Source organism: Peromyscus maniculatus, chromosome 7 (genome assembly GCF_049852395.1).
Source record: "Peromyscus maniculatus bairdii isolate BWxNUB_F1_BW_parent chromosome 7, HU_Pman_BW_mat_3.1, whole genome shotgun sequence".
NCBI lineage: Eukaryota > Metazoa > Chordata > Mammalia > Rodentia > Cricetidae > Peromyscus > Peromyscus maniculatus.
Window position 1 is genome coordinate 118,398,598 of NC_134858.1, and position 25,743 is coordinate 118,424,340.

At 50.4% G+C, this 25,743-nt stretch overlaps 2 long non-coding RNA genes across 4 annotated transcripts; both read left to right on the top strand.

Annotated features, from left to right (window-relative positions):
* The first annotated feature begins 2,815 nt into the window (after positions 1-2,815).
* LOC107399372 (uncharacterized) lies at positions 2,816-24,305 on the top strand. 3 transcript variants are annotated; one of them, XR_013053010.1, is made up of 3 exons: positions 2,816-3,436; positions 5,061-5,174; positions 23,453-24,305. It is a non-coding gene; the product is annotated as an uncharacterized LOC107399372 (long non-coding RNA). The 3 variants fall into 3 exon arrangements; XR_013053009.1 differs by lacking the exon at positions 23,453-24,305 and adding an exon at positions 14,830-15,695; XR_013053011.1 differs by lacking the exon at positions 23,453-24,305 and adding an exon at positions 6,754-7,398.
* On the top strand, positions 16,365-19,473 carry LOC143274375 (uncharacterized). The gene is made up of 2 exons (XR_013053012.1): positions 16,365-16,929; positions 19,150-19,473. It is a non-coding gene; the product is annotated as an uncharacterized LOC143274375 (long non-coding RNA).
* Positions 24,306-25,743: the final 1,438 nt, after the last annotated feature.

Consider the following 25,743-nt stretch of genomic DNA (forward strand, 5'->3'; position numbering starts at 1 on the left):
GTTTTATTTTTGAAGTTTGAAAAGTTCAAAAAATCAGTTCTAATACCAGTCTTAATGTTCCACTGAAAGCTCAAGATTAGGGCCTGGTGTAGCTAGAGTTTTCCTGCCTTGCCCACAGTCAGGACAAATCTCTGTCACCCGCCAGTCCCACAGCTGCTCAGACCCAACCAAGTAAACACAGAGACTTATTTTGCTTACAAACTATATGGCTGTGGCAGGCTTCTTGCTAACTGTTCTTATATCTTAAATTAATCCATTTCCACAAATCTATACCCTGCCACGCAGCTCGTGGCTTACCAGCATCTTTTCATGCTGCTTCTCAGGGTGGCGGCTGGCAGTGACTCCTTCTGCCTTCCTGTTCTTTTATTTCTCCTCTCTGTTAGTCCCGCCTATACTTCCTGCCTAGCCACGGACCAATCAGTGTTTTGTTTATTGACCAATCAGAGCAACTTGACATACAGACCATCCCCCAGCACAGCCAAGTGCAGACCATCTCAGACACCTGCACTCAGGCCCGTGGTCCTAATCATCCTCTATGCGGACCTGCTGGGTAAAGCCACGAGGAACCCGAGATCGGACTCCCACAGAACATCCCACAGCAGCCTGGCTTGTCAACTGCCCTGAAGTCTTTGTATAGCTGTCCAAATCCTAATGAATCCGAAGCAAAAGTTCCAAATACAAAAAGTCTCATTACCAAAACTTTGCAGTTCCCTTGGCTGCAGCAACCCAGTTCAAACAAGAGTCTCTGGAACTTTGCTCTTGGCTACAGAGGCACTTTACAGTAGCTTTCCCTTAGGAAATCTGCTCCAGGGTGAAGGTTGTGTCACCTTTACCAAAGCTGAGCCACTGCAGACCTCTTTGAAAGAGTTCTCCATGCAGCCAGCATGAACCAGGAAGCCATCTCTTAAAGGAGCCATGCGTTTATTCGCAGTCAGCAAACAGAAACTGTGGCTTTGGCTGCTAACTCTGACCCATTTCAGCTCTTACAGTCCTGGTCCATCTGTGCCTCCTGTCTCCGGCCTGCCAGTCTAGAGACCCCTGTATCCTGGGGACTGAGGGCTTTCTGTCGCCTCCACCACAGGGGTTCAAAAGAGGAAACCCAGCTGCTGGCACTGGCTCTCTGGGTGTCTACTGCCTGTGACTCAGTGATGTCCCACAGATCTCAGCCATGCTGATGCTAGGTCTCCTGCTGCTGCTGCTGCTGCTGCTGCTGCTGCTTGTGGTGGGGGCTTCTAAGCCACTGCTCACTCTGACTGCTAAGCCCACAGTGGCTGCTCGGTCCTGGATGCTGCCTTCTGTGTCTCAAGTCCCACGCCAGGGAAAACCTGATCTTACCCTAAGTTACTTTCTTCACCATATCCCTAGACCCAAAGCCTATATTTCCCAAACCTCACCAAAACTTTTATGACTTACTTATATACAACTTTAGACCTAACTTAGTAGGTAGATAGATATAGAGATACTTGCTGCAGCCTAACTTCTACTATTAACGCTGTTCTTTATTTACATACAGTTTTACACCCAAAGAAAAGAATATCACCGCACTCCAATTAACTCTGAGCATGCCCACTTAACCTGCAGTATTCCTTCTCTTTTATCCTTCGTACCCAAGTTCCACGTCTGGGTGCCATATGTGGGAGTCCAACTCCGACCTGTCGAAGGGTTCTTGTGGGGAGGAGAGAGGAATGAGGAAATGATAGATAGATAGATAGATAGATATATAGATAGATAGATAGATAGATAGAGACAGGATAGCTTCAGGAGGGCCCTGGGTCAATACTCACTCACCTCGAGGTTTATTCCAAAGGGCTTTTTATATACTACCAAGGGGAGAGGCAAGAGACCTCCCCCTATCAAGATCAAAGCACAATGTACAGCCAAGTGTAGACCCTTCAAAACACCTGGTAACCACACCTGTGGCTAAATCATCCCATCATGCAGCCCTGCTGGGTAAAGCAAGCTCAGATTCTCTGACCTTGAGTAAGGTCTCATTAGGGAGCCTCTGTGAGCCCCCTGGCCTCTGAGCAGGTCCAGTCCTCCTGGCTCTCCCCTGACCTCTGAGCAGGTCCAGTTCTCTGGGCTCTCCCCTGGCCTCTGAGCAGGACCAGTACTCCGGGCTCTCCCCTGGCTTCTGATCAGGTCCAGTCCTCCTGGCTCTCCCCTGACCTCTGAGCAGGTCCAGTTCTCTGGGCTCTCCCCTGACCTCTGAGCAGGTCCTGTTCTCCTGGTTCTCCCCTGGCCTCTGAGCAGGTCTAGTCCTCCTGGCTCTCCCCTGGCTTCTTGGTGAGAAGTGTCACGTGTTTGCTTAGCAAATCCACTACACCATGGTGCAGCATCAGGAATGGAGACTGTCATCCTGCTGTCGAAGGCAGGGGCAGGTGGGGTTCTCCGATGGTTTGCCCAAGCCCACCTCACTCTCAGGCAAAGCTAGAGTATTAGAACTCAAGTCTTTGGACACCCCTGCTCATTTTTTTCCCACTTTGCCTTTGGTGTATCATAGAGTCCTTCTAGCTTTAAAGAGGAACGGGAGAGATACCCCAGATCAGCCTGGCCAGGTTTACAGTTAGCAAGGTTGGTGCCTGAAGGATATGTAGATGCAGCCAAGGGACTGCTCAGGGAAGGTTCTACAGATCAGGTTGCAAAGGGTCGGGGGCACAGATGAGCTGGGTTTTTCCAGTGTCCATTTTATCCTAAAAGGGTGTGAAGGGCCTGTGTAGGTGGAGGCCATGACCAACAGCTGCCACTAGGTGGTGCTCAGATGCCGGCACAGGCAGGTAACAGGAGCGTTGGGCTTCACTCAGGAAAACTAGTGGAGTCCAGCGCCTCGCACACTTGCAGTCATGGCCAGGTGACACCTCTTTGGATTGGCCACCGGTCTTTACGGCCAACCAACCCTGAAGTAAAGTAGCCTTCCGTCTCTAGGTGCCCTGGGGACAATCCCAAAATCAAACTGTCACATGGGTGGGATCTCAAGTATGGCCCCGACACTGGGAATTATTTGTACGTGCCAAGCCATTAGCAGAGTGGCCAAATATTTGCTGAGTGCTTTCCAGGAGCACTGAGGACAGGAAGGTGGCCAGTGGTGAGTGAGTCGGAGAGGTGGGCGCTGGAGGAATGCAGGGGGCAGGGCATGGAGGACGTGAGGAGAGCTGTGTGGAGGAGGACTTGATGCACACGTCACACAACCACAGAGGAAGCACAGATGATGGGCGAGAACCCCATGCAAAGGCCTTGAGGTGGGAGGGAGCAGACTGGCCCAGGAGTCCTGAGGAGAGAAGAGGCTGGGAGATGAGTAGGCCCCTTACAGGGACTCAGCACGGAAAGGAACACTTGAAAAGCTTGACAAGCCTCAGACCAACAGCATTCGAGGCTCTCCACTCTCCAGAAGCAGGAGCTGAGAGCACAGAGCATGGCCTGGCTGCCAGGGCCCTGGAGGGTAGGTCCTTCACACTGACTTCACTGTCCTTCACGTGGCAGGGCCTTACCAGGCCCAGTCCTTCTAGGGGGTCACTGGACTCCAGTAACTTGTGTACCCAGGAGTCAGTCCTGGGGTGCAGATATGAACAGCCAGAGCAGGGGGAGGGATGCAGGCCTCCCGGGGGCCAGAGGAGGTCCAGATGGTCTCAGCTCTGCAAGTCTTTCAACTCTGGCCTAGCTGTTTAAGATGTGTGGATGAAGCCTGTCCCCAGAAGTACAGTGTGTGGGGAGGGGTTAATAGCCTCAGTCTAGGTGTGTACACAGACTGGGCAGCAGGGCTTTGAGATGGGGATCCGTGGACACAGGCCCTTGGAAGAGACAGTGATGTGTGGAGGAAGGCTGGATCGGCCAGCTTCATCCAGAGGGTGACCCTCAGCAGGCCTGTGCAATTTCTCTTCTGTAAAAGCGGTTGAGGTCTCACCCTCGCAAAGTTAGTGATCATACTGTGGGTCTTCTGAGATGCAGACCAGAGGCTCCAGGCATCTTCAGAGGCCCTGAGTGCATCTGCTGACGGGGCCTTCCCTTCCTTCTCCCTCGTGTCCCTGTGGAACTCGCCTGCAGGGAGGCCGTGGGATGTGGAGTCCCAGCCAGGTCTCTTTCCAGCCTGACTGCCTGGTTTCCCCTACAGTCTGGAATTGCAAAGTTCCCTTTTGTGCGGCAATGCATTCGGCTTGGGTCGATTTGTTTTCTAACGGGTGATGTTTGAGGTTCCTTTATGAAGGCTCTTCACATCTGGCATTCAAAGAAAATAATCAGTTTAGACTATCAGGCCAGATAGCAGCTTGGATGAAATTTGGGCCTACTTTCCAGTCAAACAGCGCCTCCCAGCTCCACAGGCTCCCGCCTGCTCCCTCCTTCTCTTCTTGTGACCTTTTATCTCTGCGGGAGCCCAGACTAGAAAGAGGGTTCTGGGAATGTGGTGTGTTTCTCATTAAGTTACTGCCGCATAAAAGTCATGTGACTCAAGGCTCCCTTCCCCCTCTTCTTCACCCCATGAATCTACAATAACTCCCAATGTTTAGATTTGATTTGATTTGAGATGACTGCAAACCCACAATCTTGTTGATCTGAAATTAGAAAAATCCAAAACCGAAAACCAGTTTCCAGTTGCTGGTGTGCTTTGGGTGGTGAAACGGGGGAAGCCCCACCCCACTGCTCACCTATGCCTGCACCCCCACTCCCCCACCCCACCCCCACCCCACCCCCACCCCACTCCCCCCCCCCACTCCGGCAAAAAAAAGTCAGCCATCTGCCAAAGCCCAAGCGGCCCCTTGCCCCCCTCTCCCCACATCTTTAAATATCTCTCTTTGAAAGGTGCAGCTGTGATTTGGGAGACTGTTGCTGGGTGGGCCCAGGCTTCTGAGGGACCCCAGGCCGGGAGGAGGGAGGCCCTAAGGAGGGGCCTCACCTGTAACAGCTGCTCCTATCCATTGCTTCTGGGAGAAGTGACACTGATCCCAGTGGCCTGTGGCAATGGATGGTGTGTGTGTGTGTGTGTGTGTGTGTGCACTCACGCGCGTGCATGGCCTGGGTCAAGGGTCCCAACAACTGTTAACTGTCTCCTTTCTCCTCTCCTGAGTCAGGCTGGAAGCTCCATCCTGTCTGTGAATGGAAAACCACCGCTTTGGGCATCAGAGGCCGGAAATAGACTGGGAGCTTCCCGCCTAAGGCCAAGGCCTGTGAGGACACCTGTGCAGGTGAGCTTGTAGCTGGTGCGGCTGGGTGGGAGGGTCTGCTCACCTGATGCCCTGGAGCGCCGCTGCTACTGGCTGCTTCTCCCTGGGCCTCTCGCTTGATCTTGAGCAGCTGAGGCCCCCCTGCTTTGCCTGAAAACAGCCAGGTCCTTAGAACTCGTGGGTGGGTCAGTCCGCAGAGTCTGGGCCTTGGGTGTAGGGTGGGTGGCTGTCTCAACGCCCGACTTTCCCCTGGTTTTTTCCTTCCCTACCATCCCGGGGTAGCATGTCGCTCTCCTTTTCCAGGCATTTATAGCAGTCTTTGGGATCCAACGTCCCCACCCCCATCCCCTTTGGGCTTCAGTTCTGGGCAGTGGAATAGAAGCTGGGAGCAGAGTGTGGTCTCTAGTTCCAGTTCCCATGAGACACTGGGCCAGTCCTTTCCATCGCGTGTGCTTGTTCCGGCCTGCGTGATTGCAAGTGGATCTGAGGTTTGCTGAACTCTTTTCTAGGGCCAGAAGACTCCTGGCTACCGAGGCTTTTTAAAAGGAAAAACATTAAATTTACTTATTTGTATTTTTATTATAGATGGGGATGTACATGCCACAGTGTGCCTGTAGAGTTCAAAGGTCAATTTACCGTGGTTGGTTCTCTCCTTCCACCATGTAGGTTCTGGGGGTCAAACTCAGGTCATCAGACTTGGCAGCAGGTGCCTTCACCTGCTGGGCCATCCTGCTGCCCCATTTGTTTGTTTTGAGGCAAGCCTCATGTTGCTCAGGCTGGCCTTGAACTTATTATATAGCTGAGGAGGACAATGAACTCCTGATCTTCCTGCCTCTGCCTCCTGAGTGCTGGGATTATAGGTATGCACCAGCGTGTGGTTGTATGTGGTGCAGGATTACAGGTGTGCACCATCATGTGGTTGTATGTGGTGCTGGAATTACAGATGTGCACCAGCATGTGGTCGTATGTGGTGCAGGATTACAGGTGTGTGCCAGCATGTGGTTGTATGCGGTGCTGGAATTACAGGTGTGCACCAGCATGTGGTTGTATGTGGTGCAGGATTACAGGTGTGCACCAGCATGTGGTTGTATGTGGTGCTGGAATTACAGATGTGCACCAGCGTGTGGTTGTATGTGGTGCTGGGATTACAGGTGTGCACCAGCATGTGGTTGTATGTGGTACAGGATTACAGGTGTGCACCATCATGTGGTTGTATGTGGTGCTGGAATTACAGGTGTGCACCAGCATGTGGTTGTATGTGGTGCAGGATTACAGGTGTGCACCAGCATGTGGTTGTATGTGGTGCTGGAATTACAGATGTGCACCAGCGTGTGGTTGTATGTGGTGCAGGATTACAGGTGTACGCCAGCATGTGGTTGTATGTGGTGCTGGAAAGTGAATTAGGGCTTTACTCACAGTAGGTGAGCTCTGTATCAACTGAGCCACACCCCTCCAAGTCCACGCTTGTTTTCCCAAACACAATCATGTTGGACCCCGGGCACACTCATTCTGTCACCTATTGTCACCTCAGTGGAGCGAGCAGTTGCAGCAGTGTGCACAGGGCCGACAGAGCTTACTGGTCCTCTCTGGCCCTTTGCAGGCCACTCTGCTACCTCGGGTCTGTGCTTCGTCGGAGTGGAGTGAGACAGAGTTTCCCCAGAGCTGCAGACATTCTGTTCACTGGAACAAGATCCTGGTGACTGGCTTTGAGAAGTGCAAAGGAGGTTGTTCCCGGACCCTGGCCTGTGAGCAGGCCTCTGTGTGGTCCGATGCAAGCCTGTGCTCAAGGGAAGCTCCTTCCTGCACCGTTCCAGAAGCTGGAACCTGTGAGCACAGACCTGTTCACCTCTTTCTGAACATCTTCTTTCAGTTTATAGATTAGCCACCATTTTCCTGTGTCTCTGTGGATGAGGAAAGAGAAACATAAGTTCTCAGTGTCTTTTCCTATAGGACACCAACACCCTCAGTCAGGGCCCCGCCCTTCTGACTTCATTTAGTTTTAATTACCTGCTGTAGACCTTGTCTCAATTGAGGACACCAGTGCGTGGAGTTTGGTGAGACATAGCTCAGTCCGTAATATCGTCCACATCCTCTTCTCAGAGGACTTTCCAGTTGTTCCCTGACACGGGCAATGATGACGTAGGGCGGCAGGAGGCAGGTGCCCACTCTGGGGCTTAGGCAGGTTCACCAGGAGCAAATGCTGAAAGGAGACACATCTCCCCCTTCCTGTGTGTGTGTGTGCGCGCGTATGATCAGAGGACAAAAACCCAAGAGTCTTTCCTTAGAATGGTCCACTGTGTTTATTTAAGACAGGGTCTCTCACTGGGACTCGGAGTTCATAGTTAGGCTAGCCTGGTGGGCCACGGAGCCCAGGACTTGCCGGTTTCACCTTCCCAGCACGGAGATTGCAAGCACCATCATGCCTAGCTTTTTTATAAATATGTATTCTGGGGATTACACTCATGAGTTAGCTGAGCTATCTCCCCAGCCTGTGGGAGACCTCTGTGTAAATGTGGGGTTGAGAGCTGCTCCCTAGAACATTGACATGGACATAGGGCAGGCCAGGGTGAGAGCTGGGCCACGGTTCTCCAGGCTTCACCCTGACTCTTCACGGGGGCCGGCAGTGCAGCGACCGCTTAAAGACTCTGGTACCACATCTAGCTAAGGGTGGTCTTGAGGGACATATCCCCAGTCTCCACAGGTGTGGGCGCTGCCGTAGGAGCCCAAGGGCTTTCCCCTAAAGGAGAAGCAGGTACAGAAGCCAGAGGCCAGGGGAGGTGGTGTAGCACCTGCCCACGGGCCTGGAAGAATTACCTCCTTTTCTAGTTGCTGTGACAAGAAGCAGCTGGTGGAGGGAGGGGACACAGCTCACCATGGTGGCAGGAGCAGAGGTGACCGTCACATCCAGGCCAGGGAGCAGGGAGACATGCTTGCTGGGGCTCAGCTCACTTTCCCTTTTGTATTCAGTGCAGGGCTTCATCCGGTCCACAGAATGTGGTGCTGGTATTTGGAGTGAGTCTCACTCTCTTGACTAGCCTAACCTGGAAAGCACAGGCACTCTCCGAGTCCTGTGGACTTGACAATGGTACTGTCACAGAGGTGTCTGGGCGAAGCCTTCAGTGTTAAAGTGTGAGCCAGTAGCAAAGTGTGCATCTGAGGCTCCCTAGGCTCAAGGCTCGGACAGAGTCAGGCACACATGCGAGAATAGTCTGCTCTTGGAGGTCATCTGAGGAAGGGATCTTTTGTTGTGTTTTGCCATGGTTGTGCTTTGATAATTTCATATGTGCATATAATTAAATATGGTCGTATGTACCCCTACTTTCCCCTGCCAACTCCCTCCAAATCCCCTCCCACATCTACCTCTCAGTTTTATTTCCTCCTCCTCCTCCTCTTCCTCCTCACTGTGTACAGTCAGTGCTGCCTGTGTGTGTGAGGACGAGGGACCATCTACTACAACATGGGGAATCTTCCAGTAGCCAACCTCTCAAAGACTGACTCTCCCTCCCTGGGTGCTGTCAGTCACCAACAGCCCCTCAGTGAGGGGTGGGTCCTTGTGAGTTCCCCCCATCCATGCCAGGATTTTGGTTGGCTTGCTCATGGGCAGGTAACCACAGCTGCAATGAGTTCTGAGTGCCAGTCATGTGATGTGCAAAGACAGCATTTCCGTTTTCCTCCCCATCCTCTGGCTTGCTTCCTCTCTGCTTCCTCTTCTGTGATGTTCCCTGAACCTTTGGATTTGGGCTGAGCACTCACAGTCACTTAGCTCAACCTTTGACCAGTTGGAAGCCTCTGCAGTGACCATTGCCCAATGTAAAGGAAGCTTCTCTGAGCACAGATGAGGGCAGGCCAGTAGCTTCTGTGTATTCTTCCATCCCTACACCAGCAGACAGTAGATGCTCAGAGTGGAGGGCTGCTTGGAGAGCAGGCCATGAGATGCCCAGATGGGGCCAGAGCAATAGGTAGAATCAGGTGTGGCTGGCCTCTGCTCTGGGCCTCTCCCAGATAGACACCCTGCAACTGCCAGGGGCGCAGTGAGCAGTCATTTCCCAGGGGTGCAGTGAGGAGGCATCTCCTGGGGTGCAGTGAGGAGGCATCTCCTGGGGTGCAGTGAGGAGGCATCTCCTGGGGTGCAGTGAGGAGGCATCTCCTGGGGTGCAGTGAGCAGTCATCTCCCAGGGGTGCAGTGAGCAGTCATCTCCCAAGGGTGCAGTGAGCAGTCATCTCCCAGGGGTGCAGTGAGCAGTCATCTCCCAGGGGTGCAGTGAGCAGTCATCTCCTCGGGGTGCAGTGAGCAGTCATCTCCCAGGGGTGCAGTGAGCAGTCATCTCCTGGGGTGCAGTGAGGAGGCATCTCCCAGGGGTGCAGTGAGCAGGCATCTCCTGGGGGTGCAGTGAGCAGTCATCTCCGTGGGGTGCAGTGAGGAGGCATCTCCCAGGGGTGCAGTGAGCAGTCATCTCCCAGGGGTGCAGTGAGGAGGCATCTCCCAGGGGTGCAGTGAGCAGTCATCTCCCAGGGGTGCAGTGAGCAGTCATCTCCCAGGGGTGCAGTGAGCAGTCATCTCCCAGGGGTGCAGTGAGCAGTCATCTCCTGGGGTGCAGTGAGGAGGCATCTCCCAGGGGTGCAGTGAGCAGGCATCTCCTGGGGGTGCAGTGAGCAGTCATCTCCGTGGGGTGCAGTGAGCAGTCGTCTCTGTGGGGGTGCAGTGAGCAGTCATCTCCTTGGGTGCAGTGAGCAGTCATCTCCCAGGGGTGCAGTGAGCAGTCATCTCCGTGGGGTGCAGTGAGCAGTCATCTCCTTGGGTGCGGTGAACAAGCAGGATGCTGAGATGCTGGTGTAGATGTACACCTCCCCCTCCCTTTGGGAAATTCAAACTGAAAAACTATTAGAAATAATGAGAGTTCAGTAAGGCAGCCAGCTACAAAATAAATGTGCAAAAATCAATACCTTTCCTATGTCCAACAGTAACCACTTAGAAAAAAATAATGGAAAAGAAAGCTCTCATTCGCAATAAAGATGGGAGATATTTATCACCACAAGCAAACGTCCAGGAGAAGATGTGTGTAACTGTCTCTCCCCATTTGTCCAGGCATCCTCCTGAGGGAAGAGTAGCTAGAAGATGCAGTGTGGATGCCTGCCTGGCCTCTAGGCTTCAGGCCTCTGCACAGTGGCACGTGGGTGTGTGGGTGCTGTCTGCATTTCCAAGGCTCATTTGGTGGGTTACTTTTGCCTTTTCTGAGGAGGTACAAGTTCTAGCCAGTTACCAGATTACTGGGCATACTGCTTCCTCATGTAGTTTCAGTGTGTGTGATTGTGTGTGTGTGTGTGTGTGTGTGTGTGTGCGCGCGCATGCACGTGTGAAGCCCAGAAGGGTCAATCTTAGGTGTTCCTCAGGTGTCATCATCATGTTTAAAAACTATTGTTTTTGAAACAGGGCGTCTCACTGGCCTGAACTCCCTTGTGAGGCCGGGCTGGCGGCCAGAGTGCCCAGGTACCTGCCTGTCTCCACCTGCCCAGCACTGGGATTACAAGTGTGCACCATCACACCTGGATTTTTCACGTGGGTTTTGCCTCAGTGTAGATTTAGTTTGCAATTCTATTGTTTGTGCACAACTTTTCAAGGAGAACTGCAAAATGATATCACAGTCTCTTACAAAGACTGTGACTTTTATTTCTTTAATAACCAGGCAGCAACAAATCAGTGTTTCTGTAAGGACTGAGTGTTTGGGATGGTTGTACATTCTCCAGGGAGTGTGGACCTCACTCGCTCTCTTTGCTGGGCTACACTGCCTGCCTCTCCCTGTCAGTGTTTGAATTTGCCATCCCAGTCCTTGTCTCGGAGGGAGGGAGAAGGCTTTCTGTGGCTCACAGTTTGAGAAGGCACAGCAGGAACATCATATGTCCACAGTTAGGAAACTCGGAGAGCTGGATACAGGCGCCCAGCTCGCTTTCTTCTTACTGTCCAGGATCTCAACCCATGGGGTGGTGCCGCTCATATTAAAGGTGAGTCTTTCCTCCCCAGTTAATTCAATTTGGAAATTTCTTCTTAGACATGCCCCAAACCTTGTCTCCAAGGTCATTCTGGATCCTGCCATACTGACAATCAACATTAACGATTGCAGTAGGTAGATCAGTTACCTATTGCTCTAAAACATGCTGCGTAACAATCACAGCACCAAGGATGCACGTGGGGGGCTGGCTGTGTGGTTCTGCCGATGCTCCCTGGGCATCACGGGTGCGTTCGGCTAGCTATCAACTAATCTAGACTGCTCTGGTTACATAGCCATGTGTACAGCATGAACTCATGGTCATAAAACATAGTGTGCATGGAGCAGCATGCTTTTTGTCTCGCGAGTCTTCACTGGATTTGGGTTTTGGTTGGGTCCTATGTTCCATTCTGACTTCCATATCCCATCACTCTCCCCACATCTCCTTCATCCCTGCTTGTCCCTCTTCTCACACATGCCCAGCATTTCAATCTCAGGTCCTTCTCAGGAGTATATCTGCTTCTACTGGGGTCTGTGGTGGACTCAAAGATAGAAATGTTCTCTGGTTCTCCATGAGGAATGTGATGGGGAACCAAAGTGAAAGTAGTAACTTTGGCTTTCAGAGAACACTGACTTCCCAGGAGAATTGGAATCCTGCTGCAGATGACTTTGGACCCAAATTATGACTGCCCAGGATCCAGACTGTGGGTCTACACTGCCTGAATTCGCAAGTCTCTACAACCTTGATCTCTTTCTATAGGTATACACACACACACACACACACACACACACGCGCACACGCACGCGCGCACACACACACACACACACACACACACACACACGCACACGCACACACACACACACACAGAGCCACCACTACAGGAAGGTGATTCAGCCCGTGATGACACATGGGATGGCAGACTACAGTGGAGCTGGAAGTTCTCATTGCTTACTGATATGATAGCTACTTTAATGTCATTGCATAGCCTGTCACATGCCTGTGGGGATGCTGACTTAAACAAACCTACTGCCAGTGGATAAAAATCCCACACATACAATTATAGACAATGTGTGATGCTGTGTCAGTTCCATGGAGATACCATAACAGCTCTGTGCATGATAATGTATAGATCCCATGTACAACACTGTAACTACTCTGTGAGTGATACTGTATCAAGTCCATTCAAGTCACTGTAATAATTCCATGCATGATACTATATCCATTCCATGCATGATACTCTAATAATTCCATACTTGATACTGTATTGATTCTGTACATGACATGGTATCAATTCCATGTATGACACACTGTATTCATTCTATGTGGGACACTGTAGTGATTTTGTGCCTGATGCTATAACAGTGGTAAGAGACCATGCCACTGGTTTTTGTGTTTTCTGTCCTGTATTGGTTACTTTTGTTTTAGAGTATTTTACTTATGAATACAAGTTTATTTGGGGCTGGAGAGATGGCTCAGCAGTTAAGAGCACTTGCTGCTCTTGCAGAGGATCCAGGTTTGGTTCCCGGTACCCACAACAGGCAGCTCACATCCAGCTCTCAGGAATCCAATCTTGTGGCCTTTGCAGGCACCTGCACTCCAGTGCACATATCCCCCTCCATACACATAATTAATAAAAGTAAAATAAACTTCAAAAGGAGGAGAGAAAACTAGCTTGGTGCTGAAGGCTTGTAATCTCAACACCTGGGAGGCTGAGGCAGGATGACCAAGAATTTGAAGCCAGCCTGGACCACACAAGACTCGGTTTCAAAACGTTTTTTGTTGTTGTTTTGTTTTTTAAACAATAATCCTTGTTATGAGGGCAACAGCCTCATCCATCTTGTGGTCACTATGTCTCTGGATTGAATCAAGAAATCTGAACTCTGACCCCACACCATCTTGTGCCCTGTGAGTACACTGTAGAACGACATCACCTTCTTGGGTCAAATCCTGTGAAGGCATTTGTGCTGGGCTCCATCTGTATCTGCAGACACATGGAGACTGTTTCCCGGAGGAAATGACTAACAGGGATGCTGGGTTCCTGGGCCTGTTGCTTGCTTTCTCCAAAATCGTCTTTGTTCCACAGCTTTGTCCTCACAGGAAGAGAATACCGGCACTGTCTCTGGTCTGTTCAAATTCTCTTTTTACATTCACTCCATGTCCTGTGTTGTCTCCAGAGACCCCTGTGTTAACTATCAGCCAAAAGTCTCGGTTCTAGACAAGCAATCTGTGAGGTGTGTGTGTGTGTGTGTGTGTGTGTGTGTGTGTGTGTGTGTGTGTGTGTGTGTGTGTGAGAGAGAGAGAGAGAGAGAGAGAGAGAGAGAGAGAGAGAGAGAGAGAGAGAGAGAGAGAGAGAGAGAGAGAGAGAGAGAAGGATTGGGGTAAGAAGTCTGTTTGCTTGCCACAAACAGAGGATTTTTGTGGTTGCGGCACCCCAAAGATTTAGACCATCCTGAGTACTATTTATCCCTGGGCTCAGGTTCAGAGCAAACCCAGCAAGGATAATGATAATGACTTAGGGTGTTTTAGGCCTTTTTCTGCCATTTAACCTACCAGGATGTATACTTGGATCTTTGGGATGAGGGGGGGGGCTCTGGGAAGTTGAGTGTTCTGCACAGGACGCTGCTGGTGTGCACTGACTCCTAGTGAGGACCCTGAGAGCTGACAGCGGCTGGGGGTGATGGGGGTGATGTCCCACTGTGGCATTAGCACTCTGTGCTGGTGCTCAGCAGTCGAGTCAGGAGGCTCTGTTGTCACACTGGTGATTCTACAGGTGCTCTGAGGGGCTGTCCTTCTGTCCACTCTGTGATCTGACAGTGTGTTCTTGTGTCATGGGAACCTGTGGCTGGGGGCTGAGTGCCTTTTGAAAGGTCTAAGGGCGGTGTGTGTGTAGTGCATGTGTGTGTAGTACATGTGTGTGCACTCATGTGCACATGCCCTTGGTTATGCACTATGGCAGTGGATGTCAGAGGCTGACTTTGAGTATCATCTATTACTCTACTGTGGTGATATATTGTTTCTCCCAATATATTGTGCACCCTACATTATTTTTGTTTTAAGATTTATTATTATTATTATTATTATTATTATTATTATTATTATTATTAGATTTTTCAAGACAGGGTTTCTCTGTGTAGCTTTGGATCCTGACCTGGAACTCGCTTTGTAGACCAGGCTGGCCTCGAACTCAGAGAGATCTGCCTGCTTCTGCCTCCCAAGTGCTGGGATTAAAGGTGTGTGTCACTAACACCCGGCTTATTTTTATTATTTTTTAAAATAAAGGGTATATGTGTTTGTCTGCATGTGAGTGAAGGTGTCTGTGGAGTCCAAGGAGGGCACTGGGTCCTGGAGCTGGATTTAGAGGCGATTGTGAGCCTCTTAGTGTGGGTACTGAACAGAATTCGGGTCCTCTGCAGTGGCGACAAGAGACGTCAACTGCTGAGCCATCCTGTAGCCCTCTACCTTATTTTTTTGAGACAGGATCTCTCATTTAGCCTGGAGCTCACCATTTCCGCTAGCCTGGTTGGCCAGTGACCCCCCAGGTGGAGAGGTGGAGAGAACCAGAAGAAAGTGCTGTACATGTGTCCCTTTAATTCTGGAATCAAGCCTGCAGGGAGGTAGGCTTTCTATTTAGAGAAGAGCTGGGCGTGTGACTTCAACCCAAACCGCTCAGTGTAAGTCCCTTTCTCAATAGGAAATAAAGAAGAAAAGAGAGGAGATTGCTGGGAAACCAGGGTGGCAATTACGACTCTCGTGGAGAAAGAACACAGCCTTTCCAGGTTATATCCAGCACCACAGATCCAGCAAGTCGATGCTCGGCTAATTAAAACCAGGATGATGAGGTCAGAGTCAGGGCCCAGAGTGGGCTCGAGGGGCTGATAAAAGGTGAGATCAGGAGTGCATGCTCCACTTTAGTCAGATTCTCAGAGCCTTCCAAATAACATGGCTTGGTGTCAGCTCTGACAGCTAAGGATAGCTAGGAACATGGCCCAGCCCAGTCATAAACCTACTTAAAGCATCATTAAGAGGTGCTTTTGTGATTTTTGTGGGAGGAGCTCAACTGCACAGCTCTTGAGTGGAAACTTTGTAGACGGCTGCCATGTAATGCCATCCAAAGACTGAACTGGTGCGTGTGGCTTCAGCCTTCCCAGAAATTGAGCTTTTCCCCCTCTCTACGTGCATGGTCTCACGTAGCCCAGGTTGGCTTCAACTTGCTGTGTAACTTAGAATCACCTTTAGTAGCTTTTCTTGTCTCTGTGAATGCTGGGTGTGACGGTAAGTTTAACTGTCTGCTTGATACAGTCCGTCTCCTGGGAAGAGCCTCAGTAAGACATCGTCTAGAGCAGGTTGGCTTGTGTACATATCTGTACGGGGTTGTCTTCATTTCGTTAACTGTGAGGGGAGATCCCCCCGAGAGTGGGGAGCCACCTTCCTCTCATTTGGGGGCCTGGACTGTATGAGAATTGAGAAAGCTGGCCGAGCCACACGCAGCAGGCATGGGCTTCTCTCTGCTCTCGACTGTGGCAGTGACCGGCTGCTTCCCACTCCTGCCACAGCAGCTTGGGCTGTACAAGTCACAGTCCGTCACTGTACACCACAGTGCAGTGATGGGCTGTACAAGTCACAGTCCATCCAGTGATGGGCTGTACAAGTCACAGTCCATCACTGTACACCACAGTGCAGTGACGGGCCGTACAAGTCACAGTCCGTCACTGTACACCACAGTGCAGTGATGGGCTGTACAAGTCACAGTCCATCCAGTGATGGGCTGTACAAGTCACAGTCCGTCACTGTACACCGCAGTGCAGCGATGGGCTGTACAAGTCACAGTCCATCCAGTGATGGGCTGTACAAGTCACAGTCCGTCACTGTACACCGCGGTGCAGTGATGGGCTGTGACCCGGGACTGTGGGCTAAATAAACCCATTCTCCCTTCAGTTTCCCTTTGTCGTCTGTTTTCTTACAGTAACAGAAATGACTCGCAGGTGTGTGCCACCTACCATGTCCTTTTGCTTCGTTGGTGTTGTGAACCCGTGGCGATCTGGTCTCTGCCCCCCCCCCCACTTCCAAGCTGCCCGCCCTCCCTCCCTCCCTCCTGCCCTCCCTCCCTGTCTCCTGTTTCTTGTCTTCTCTCCTCTCCTCTCCTCTCCTCTCCTCTCCTCTTCTCTCCTCTCCTCTCCTCTCCTCTCCTCTCCTCTCCTCTTCTCTCTCTCTCTCTCTCTTTCTCTCTCTCTCTCCCATTTTGTCTTGAAACTCACTATGTCTCCCAGATTGGCCTCAAACTCACAGCCATCCTGCTTCAACCTCCCAAGTGCTGGAACTATAGTCATGAGCCACCAAGTCCAGCTCGCAGACATCGCTGAAGGTCGTTTGCCCATGTATCTTCATTTCAAGAGCACACCTGTCCTTAGAAGCAGGCCCTGCCACCTCATCTTACAGACAAGGGAGGTGATTGGCTGATGCTATCTCATCTTACAGACAAGGGAGGTGATTGGCCGAGAACATGCTGCTGAGTCAGTGGTCATCACGAGGCAGCCTGTCCTGAAAGCTCCCCCGGAACCACTGTGCATCCCCAGCTCCTGACATCTGTGCCCGGGACTGGCTTGTGTGGAATGCTGTTGTGTTTCCATCAACATCAGGGAGGAAATAAGGACATTTTTGAAATGTCTGTCTGTACACACCCATAACCTAGCACTGTGTGGAGTGGAGACAGGAGGATCACTGGGGATCTCTGACCCCCAGCCCAGGTTCAGTGAGAATCCCTGACTCAAAGGAATGAGGTGTGACAGAGCAGGTATGCCCCTGGTTTTATGTCAATGTGACATAGGCTAGTGTCATTTTGCAAAGGGGAACCTCAGTGGAGAAAATGTCCCTACTAGATTAGCCTGTGGGACTTATATTCTTGACTGATGATTGATGTGGGAGACATCACCTGTCTTAGCTAGTGTTTCCATTGTTGTGAAGAGACACTATGACCATAGCAACTCTTATAAAGAAAACATTTATTTCAGGCTGGCTTACATTTTCAGGCATTTAGTCCATTATCTTCATGGCAGCAGGCAGGCAGACATGGTGCTGGAGAAGGAGCTGAGAGTTCTACATCTTGATCCACAGGTAGCAGAAGCAGCTGTGTCCCACACTGGCTATAGCTTGAGCATATGAGACCTCAAAGACTGCCTCCAATGACACACTTCCTCTAACAAAGCCATACCCATTCCAACAAGACCACACCCACTCCAACAAGGCCACACCCACTCCAACAAGGCCACACCTCCTGATAGTGCCACTCCCTATGGGTCAAGCATTCAAACACATGAGTCTATGGGGATCATTCCTATTCAAACCACCACAGGTATGTGGTGCCCTCCTGGGCATGTGGCCCTGGATGGTATAAGAAATCAAGCTGAGCAAGCAATGGGGAACAAGCCGGTAAGCAGCATTCCTCCGTGTTCTCTGCATCAGCTCCTGCCTCTAGGTTCCTGCTCTGCTTGAGTTCCTGCCCTGACTTCCTCAGTAATTGACTGTTACCTGGAAGTGTAAGATAAAATAAACCCTTTCCTCCCCAAGTTGTTTGGTCATGTTCCATCACAGCCATAAAAACCCTGAGACAGGAGAACACCTGCCATCTTCCTCTGACCATCAAATGTGCACAGGCACATGTGCATGTCACACACACACACACACACACACACACACACACACACACGTGCATGTCACACACACGCACACACACACACTGAGAGGCCATTCAGGGTTAGGTTTGGGCTGGTCATTCCTCATAGATAACATTATCTACTAAATTAACAAAAGCAAACAAGACATTCAACTTTCAAAACTGCTTTCGAATACAAAATTTCTTATTTCCTTGAGCATTTCATACATGCATACAACCATGTTTTCAATAATATAAAATTATAATATAAAGGTATGCTTTAAAAGCCACAAAACCAAAGATTCTCTCAGGTATCAACAGTGTTCTGAACTTTGCTTTTAAAATCTCATTTGCAGTCAGGTGGTGGTGGTGCATGCCTTTAATCCCGGCACTTGGGAGGCAGAGCCAGGCAGATCTCTGTGAGTTCGAGGCCTGCCCGGGCTACAGAGTGAGTTCCAGGAAAGATACAAAGCTACACAGAGAAACCCTGTCTCGAAAAACAAACAAATTCATTTGCATAAGTCACATTTCTTCTGTTTCTCTGACAGAAGCAGTTTAAGAAATGAAGGATTGCTGTGAGCTCACCTTTAATTCTTGTGCCCAGGACACAGAAGCAGGTGGATCTTTGTGAATTTGAGGCTAGCTTGGTCTACCTAGTGAGTTCCAGGCTAACTGAAGCTACAAAGTGAGACTCTGTCTCAAAAATAAAAATCAAAACAAAACAGAACCAGAAAAGGGAAGGATTTTTTTTTTGGGGGGGGGCTATAGTTTACGGGTACAGCCCATCATCCTGGGACAGGAGCACAGGGCAGTTGTCACAGGGTGTCCACCATCAGGAAGAGAGGGAAGTGCTCAGCTCCCTTTCCCCTTTTCAGTCAGTCCAGGACCTCAGCCCACAGGATGGTGCCCAGGGTGAGACTTTCCTTCTCAGTCAGTCCTCTGGAAGCATCCTCACAGACAGGCCAAGGGTGTGCTTCCAAGCTTATCCAAAATCCAATCAAGTTGACAATCAAGATTAAGCTAAACACCATTCAAAGGAAAAAAATTCAAGCCTTGGGGAGAAGCCAACAGGCAACCTCAGGGACAATGTGAACAAACGAGGGTGCTATGGCATGGTGTACAAGAAACCATGAATGGCTTAAGATCAATAATGATTTAAGATTGAAGAAACCTTATCCCGGGTATCGATGATTCTCATCTTGGTTGTCTCTCTGTTAACTCTGCTGATCATTTTGTCAGGACGGAAAAAATGCCCAGGATCACAGCAACCCCCAGACTGTTTGTGCATTTCTTTTCAACTGTGTGTTTAATGTGCGCTTTAAAAACAGAGGAACACACATTCTTGTTTGTTTGTTTTTAAAGGTCCGGGCTGGAGAGATGCTCAGCTGTTTAGAGCACTGGCTGCTCCCACAGAGGAGGCAGGTTTGCTTCCCAGAACCCCCATGGCAGCTCACAACTACCTGCAACTCCACTTCCAGGAGAGCTGATGCCCTCTTTTGAACTCCTTGGGCACCAGGCACAGCTGGTGTACACAGACATACATGTAGGAAATCACCCATACACATAACATAAATAAATCTTTAAACATTTCATTGTAAGAAAAGGCTCATAGAATGAGATGACTATTCCTTGATTCATCTCTGCTATCTGATCCCTGCTCTTTAATTCAAAAAGTTATTATTTTAATTATGTGTACATATGTGTCTCTATATAGATACGTTTGGGTGTAAATGCAATGCCTGAGGAGCCCAGAAGAGGGCATTGGATCCCCTGGAGCTGGGGTGAGCTGCCTGACGTGGTGCTGGGGACTGAACTCTGATCCTCCCTGAGCCCTGTGCTCACAGGGCCTGCAAAGGATGACAGGTCTAGGTGACCCCCAACCATAAAATTGCTTTGTTCCTACTTCATAACTGTAATTTTGCTACTTTATGAATTGTAATCTAAATATCTGATATGCAATTCCTGTGGAAAGGCGTTCAATTCCTGTGGCAGTTGGAATGGAAATGTCTCCCATAGGTTCACAGGGAGTGGCACTACTAAGAGGCGTTGCCTCATTGGGGTGGGTGTGTCCATGTTGGAGGAAGTGTGTCAATCGGGGCAGGCTTTGAGGTCTCAGATGCTCAAACCAGGCCCAGCATCTGGTTCTTCCCGCCGCCTGAGATCCAGATGTGGGACTCTCATCCCCTCTCCAGCACCCTGTCTGCCTGCATGGACTCCCACATGCTTCTCACCAGGACGATAACGGACTGAACCTCTGAACTGTGAGCCAGCCCCAATTAAATGCTTTCCTTTATAAGCCTTGCCATGCTCATGGTGTCTCTTCAAAGCAACAGAAACACTAACTAAGACAGCCCCCCCCGGGGGGGGGCATTGATGGTTTTTAGCGGTGCTCTTACCCTGCGAGGAAAAGTCACGAAACACAATAGAATCCACTAACAAGAGTTTTATTCAGACAAGGAGAAAGGGGTAGATGTGATCAGGGCCTGCTGGAAGGACTCATGTGAGAGAGGGGGCGGGAGGACGTGGGGCCTTCCTTTTTAAGGGCCAGCTTGCACCTGCGCACACAGGCCCACGTGGCTACTCCACGCATACGCATAGATCACGTGGTCATGCTGAGTGATTACGTGCCAGGCATGGGTTACTTAGGACATATGACCTGGAATGACTAGGCAGAAATGACTATGTGTCTCGCCAGAGCGTGTGACCCACACGTTGAGAACTGCTGATCTATCTATCTATCTATCTATCTATCTATCTATCTATCTATCTATCTATCTATCTTCTATTTATCCATCTACCTACCTATCCTCTATCTTTGTCTGTCCTCCATCTGTCCATCCATCCATCTGTCCATTCATCCATCCATCTGTCCATACGTATGTATGTCTGTCCATCCATCTACCCATCCATCCCTTAATTGGCATTGCCCTGTGATCTACCCAGGTTTCTGTTTTTGAGATATTCCCACCTTTTTCCTCTGTGTGAGCCTTGTCTCCCCTCCCGTGGGGGCTGCTGACTGTGCCCCACACTGTCCAGATCCCTCTGTATTTTAGCTGATATTTGGCCTGCTGTCCATTTGTATTTGATATTCCTGCTACTTACAAGCCTCTTGGTGGTTCTCTCCCACAGGGTGTGAGCACCCCTCAGCAGTCTTTCCATCCCTCTCTGTGGCCTTATTTCTTGTTCCACTTTGGTTGAAGTGTAACAGACTCAGTAGCACATGTCCACACTTAAGCACGTTTGGCAGTTTTTTGTTGGATCCCCATTTACCAGATAGATCACTGCGTTTCCTGTCAGGAGACTTCCCCCCTGATGTCCCTTCCAAAGAACTGATCCTCCTGATTGGCACCAGCCTCATCCCTACAGCTTCTTGGCTCTCCCACGGTTGCCCTGCACCCCACCCAAACTTGAGCTTGCAGCACCCCACCGCAGCCAGACAGTACAGGAAGGGTTAAACTTGGTCCAGCGGCAGCTCCCCGCACTTAATCCGGATTCCCAGCACTGATCCCCTGGCCTGTCATTTGCATTTCCCTCCTTTGTGCAGGCTTTTTCTTCCTGCCTTTCCCGGGGCCCAGGCGCCCGCATTAGCATACCGCGCGGGGCACGCCGGCTGCAGGCCCCCCGCTGCGCGCCAGCCTGTGCAATCTGCAGGCGCCATCAATTTTTCAGCACTTTCCTCATTTCTCATTACAGTCAGGCCCACGCGGCTCCCCACTCAACACAATCCTCAGTCGCCCGTCCTACCGGCGAGCCAGAGGCTGTCATGTCCCCTCCTGACTCTGCCGAGCGTGCGCCCGCTTGTAGAAGCGCCCACCATAATTAATCACAGAATTAATCCCGGCCAAGCTTGTCTTCCTGAGTAATTATGGCTGTGCGCTTGGGTGCCTGGGCCCAACAGCAATTTTACCAACCTTGAGAACTGGATAATATCCCTGCGGCTAGGAATGCCATGGGGGCCCTGGGCTGCTGGTATCTAACACACCCACATGCTTTCACACCATTCACACCTATGCCATACATGCATGTACACAGGCCTATCTGTAAACTAGAGCTTATCATGCACAGAACCACAGGCATCAGAGAGATGCAGAATGTTGGGGCTCACAGGGAAGGGTGTTTCTTTTCAAATACACACACGGGGCTTGACGGAGAAGTTATCTTTAGGTACCAAAGTGGGTGGTTGTCATAGCGATTTGTGCATTATTGAGAGTACTGTTCACCCCGAAGCTAATCTGATAATGAGGCTGGCTCATTATCGGGGGAGGCAAAGCTGGCATCTGCTTGGCTTTTTGCGGTGGGCTTGGGGTCCATCTCTGATGTAGTATAGTAACCTCACCCTCCTGGTCGCTGGCTCTTAGGAAACAACAGAAAAGGAGCACTGGGCTGGAGGGAGCTCCCGACTCTTGCTTAGTGGAGGTTCCCACAGTTGGGGGCTGTTGTGAGACATTTCAGAGCACACAGTGCGGTCAGAGAGTAGCCTGAAGAGGGAGACATGAAGATTAACATGTGAGAGAAGTCAGTTGGCAGAAGGCCAGAAACCCCTCCCCCAGGGCTGGATGTCGGGGACAGAGCACGTAGGAGAAAGTCTAGCAATCTCCAAATGTGGGAGGGAAGGTGGGCACAGAGAACCTGACCCAGGCAAGCTTTTGACCTTCTAACCTCCCCCAGCTCTCTGGCACACGTCCAGTCTCTCAATAGACTATGTCTATCTCTACCAATTCTTTGTTGTTGGATGCAGGAACCTGGAACTCTCAGCAGGCGTCCTCTGCACTCTGCTCCATGCCTGTGACATCAAGAGCATTAAAAACAAAATAGAACAACCCGACTTTTTATGTAGAGACACTCTCTCTGTTATCCACGTGGATCTTGATCTCTCATTGACCTAGGCAGGTCTTAAACTTGGAACCACCTTGCCTCGGCTGACTGGACCACCGCCGGCCTAGAGATGCAGATTTGGGCGTGTCCTGATAGGCTGCTCTTCGTCCACACATGTGGCACACGGGGCTCTTCACAAGTGTTTCTGTTTGCTCAATGCTGTTTCCTGTCTTTTCCTTTAACAAAAGCAGCTCCGGGTCACAGTCAAGCTGGTTGACTGGTGAACCGGGGAGGTGGTCCCGGATCTCCAGGCTCAGGAGCTCCTGTGGTCTTCAGGTCTGTGCGTATCTCTCCAGAAATGCGCTTGCCCATATACTCCCTCATGTGATGATAAATTCCTTTAAAGTCCGCAAATGCCAGGAGCCTCCTCCCTCTGTTGCTCACACTGTCCTAGCAGTACACTGAAAGCTTCCTCATCTTATGCAATGGCCAAACAGTATGCCGAGCACGTGCCGTAGTGTGGTCTAGGTGTGTGTGTGTTCACATGTGTGTACATGTGTGTTCACATGTGTGTGTGTGTTCACATGTGTGTAGGGGTGAGAGGACAGCATCTACAGTTCTGAGATGGCATCTCTTGCTTACTGGCCTTGGACTCACCAAGCAGGCTAGGCTGGCCGGCCAGTGAGCTGCATACATCTGTTTCTGTCTCTCCAGTGCTGGGATTTCAAGCCCATGTCACCACATCCGGCCTTATGTGGGCTCTAGGAGTCCATATTAATTTGTTTTCTATTGCTATGATAAAGCACGGACCCAAAACAACTTGTAGAGAAAGTGGTTTATTCTCTTACAGATTTCTGTCCAATGTCAGAGGAAGCCAAGGGAAGAACTCAGGGCAGGAGCTGATGCAGAGGCCATGGAGGGGTGCTGATAACTGCCTTGCTCCCCATGGCTTGATCAGTTTGCTTTCTTTTACAACCCAGGACCACCTTCCCAGGGACAACACTGCCCACGGTGGGCTATGCCCTCCCATATCAATCATTAATTAGGAAAATGTCCTACAGATTTGCCCTCAGACCAGTCTGATAGAGGAAATTCCTCAACCGTGGATCCTTCTTCCCAGATGACTCCATCTGTGTCAAGTTGATAAAAAAAAAAAAAAAAAAAAACTAAACCAACCAACCAAACAAACAAACAACCCTAACTAGTACATGATTGAACAGGTCTACACCCCACTGACGAGTCACTTCCTCAGCTCATGTTGTAGGTTTTTGAACAAGACTCAAAGCACAAGGCAAAGCTTCCCTGTGATGGTGCTAATATTTGACAATGGTGCCTTCCTTCAAACCCTCCCTGTCTGGAACTTCAACCTTCCCGATGTCTTTTTACCTCCTCAAACCACGCATTTCATGTCTTTCTGTGTCACGTGTCTCTGTCACAGAAACATGGATAAGAGCGGTGAGCAGTAGCGTGCCACAGCTCAAATGCTATGTTGTCTTTAAATTCCCTCTGTCAAAACAATTAAGTTGTTACTTTTTTTTTTTTTTGGTTTTTCGAGACAGGGTTTCTCTGTGTAGCTTTGTGCCTTTCCTGGAGCTCACTTGGTAGCCCAGGCTGGCCTCGAACTCACAGAGATCCGCCTGGCTCTGCCTCCCAAGTGCTGGGATTAAAGGCGTGTGCCACCAATGCCCGGCTTAAGTTGTTACTTTTAATTTCAGCCTCAAGCAAGTTCTCAGGACAAGGGCAGAATGCAGCCAAATTTGCTGTGGGGATGTAATGTGAATGGCCTCTAGCCTGGTGCCCGATACAGTCCTTGCTCTCCTTTGAACCCTCACAAACTGGGCCTCCACTGTCCATATTTTCTGGTCTTCCAAAGTCCTACCACAGTTGCTCATTAAGCTCATCTTATAGGATTTAAGGACTTTTAAAATCCAAAATTCCGAACTCTCGCACAGTCCTCCTGAAAACCAAAGGCCTAAAAACTGCATGGTTGGGATTGTCACACCAATGACCCCGCTCCTCTGGAATGTCACACCAATGACTCCACTCCTCTGGAATGTCACACCAATGACTCCACTCCTCTGGAATGTCACACCAATGACTCCACTCCTCTGGAATGTCACACCAATGACTCCACTCCTCCAGAATGTCACACCAATGACTCCACTCCTCTGGAATGTCACACCAATGACTCTGCTCCTCCGGAATGTCACACCAATGACTCTGCTCCTCTGGAATGTCACACCAATGACCCTGCTCCTCCAGAATGTCACACCAATGACCCCGCTCCTCTGGAATGTCACACCAATGACCCCGCTCCTCCAGAATGTCACACCAATGACCCCGCTCCTCCAGAATGTCACACCAATGACCCCGCTCCTCTGGAATGTCACACCAATGACTCCACTCCTCTGGAATGTCACACCAATGACCCCACTCCTCTGGAATGTCACACCAGTGACTCCGCTCCTCTGGAATGTCACACCAGTGACTCCGCTCCTCTGGAATGTCACACCAATGACTCTGCTCCTCTGGAATGTCACACCAATGACTCCGCTCCTCTGGAATGTCACACCAATCTCCGGAATGTCACACCAATGGCCCTGCTCCTCCAGAATGTCACGCGAATGGCCCTGCTCCTCCGGAATGTCACATCAATGGCCCTGCTCCTCCGGAATGTCACACCAATGGCCCTGCTCCTCCGGAATGTCACACCAATGGCCCTGCTCCTCCGGAATGTCACACCAATGGCTCTGCTCCTCTGGAATGTCACGCGAATGGCCCTGCTCCTCCGGAATGTCACACCAATGACTCCACTCCTCCAGAATGTCACACCAATGACCCCGCTCCTCCGGAATGTCACACCAATGACCCCGCTCCTCCGGAATGTCACACCAATGACCCCACTCCTCTGGAATGTCACACCAATGACCCCGCTCCTTTGAACCAACTTTCTGTCTTAGTTACTTTTCTTACTGCTATGGCAAAATACCCAACAAGAGTAAAATTAGGAAAAGGGGTTTCATTTTGGCTCATGGCAGGAGAGGCATTGGAAATTCTAGGCAGGAAATGCATGGCATTAGGAGTGTGAGGTAGCTGGTCATGGTGGGTCTACAGTGAAGAAGCAGGGAGAAATGGATGTGA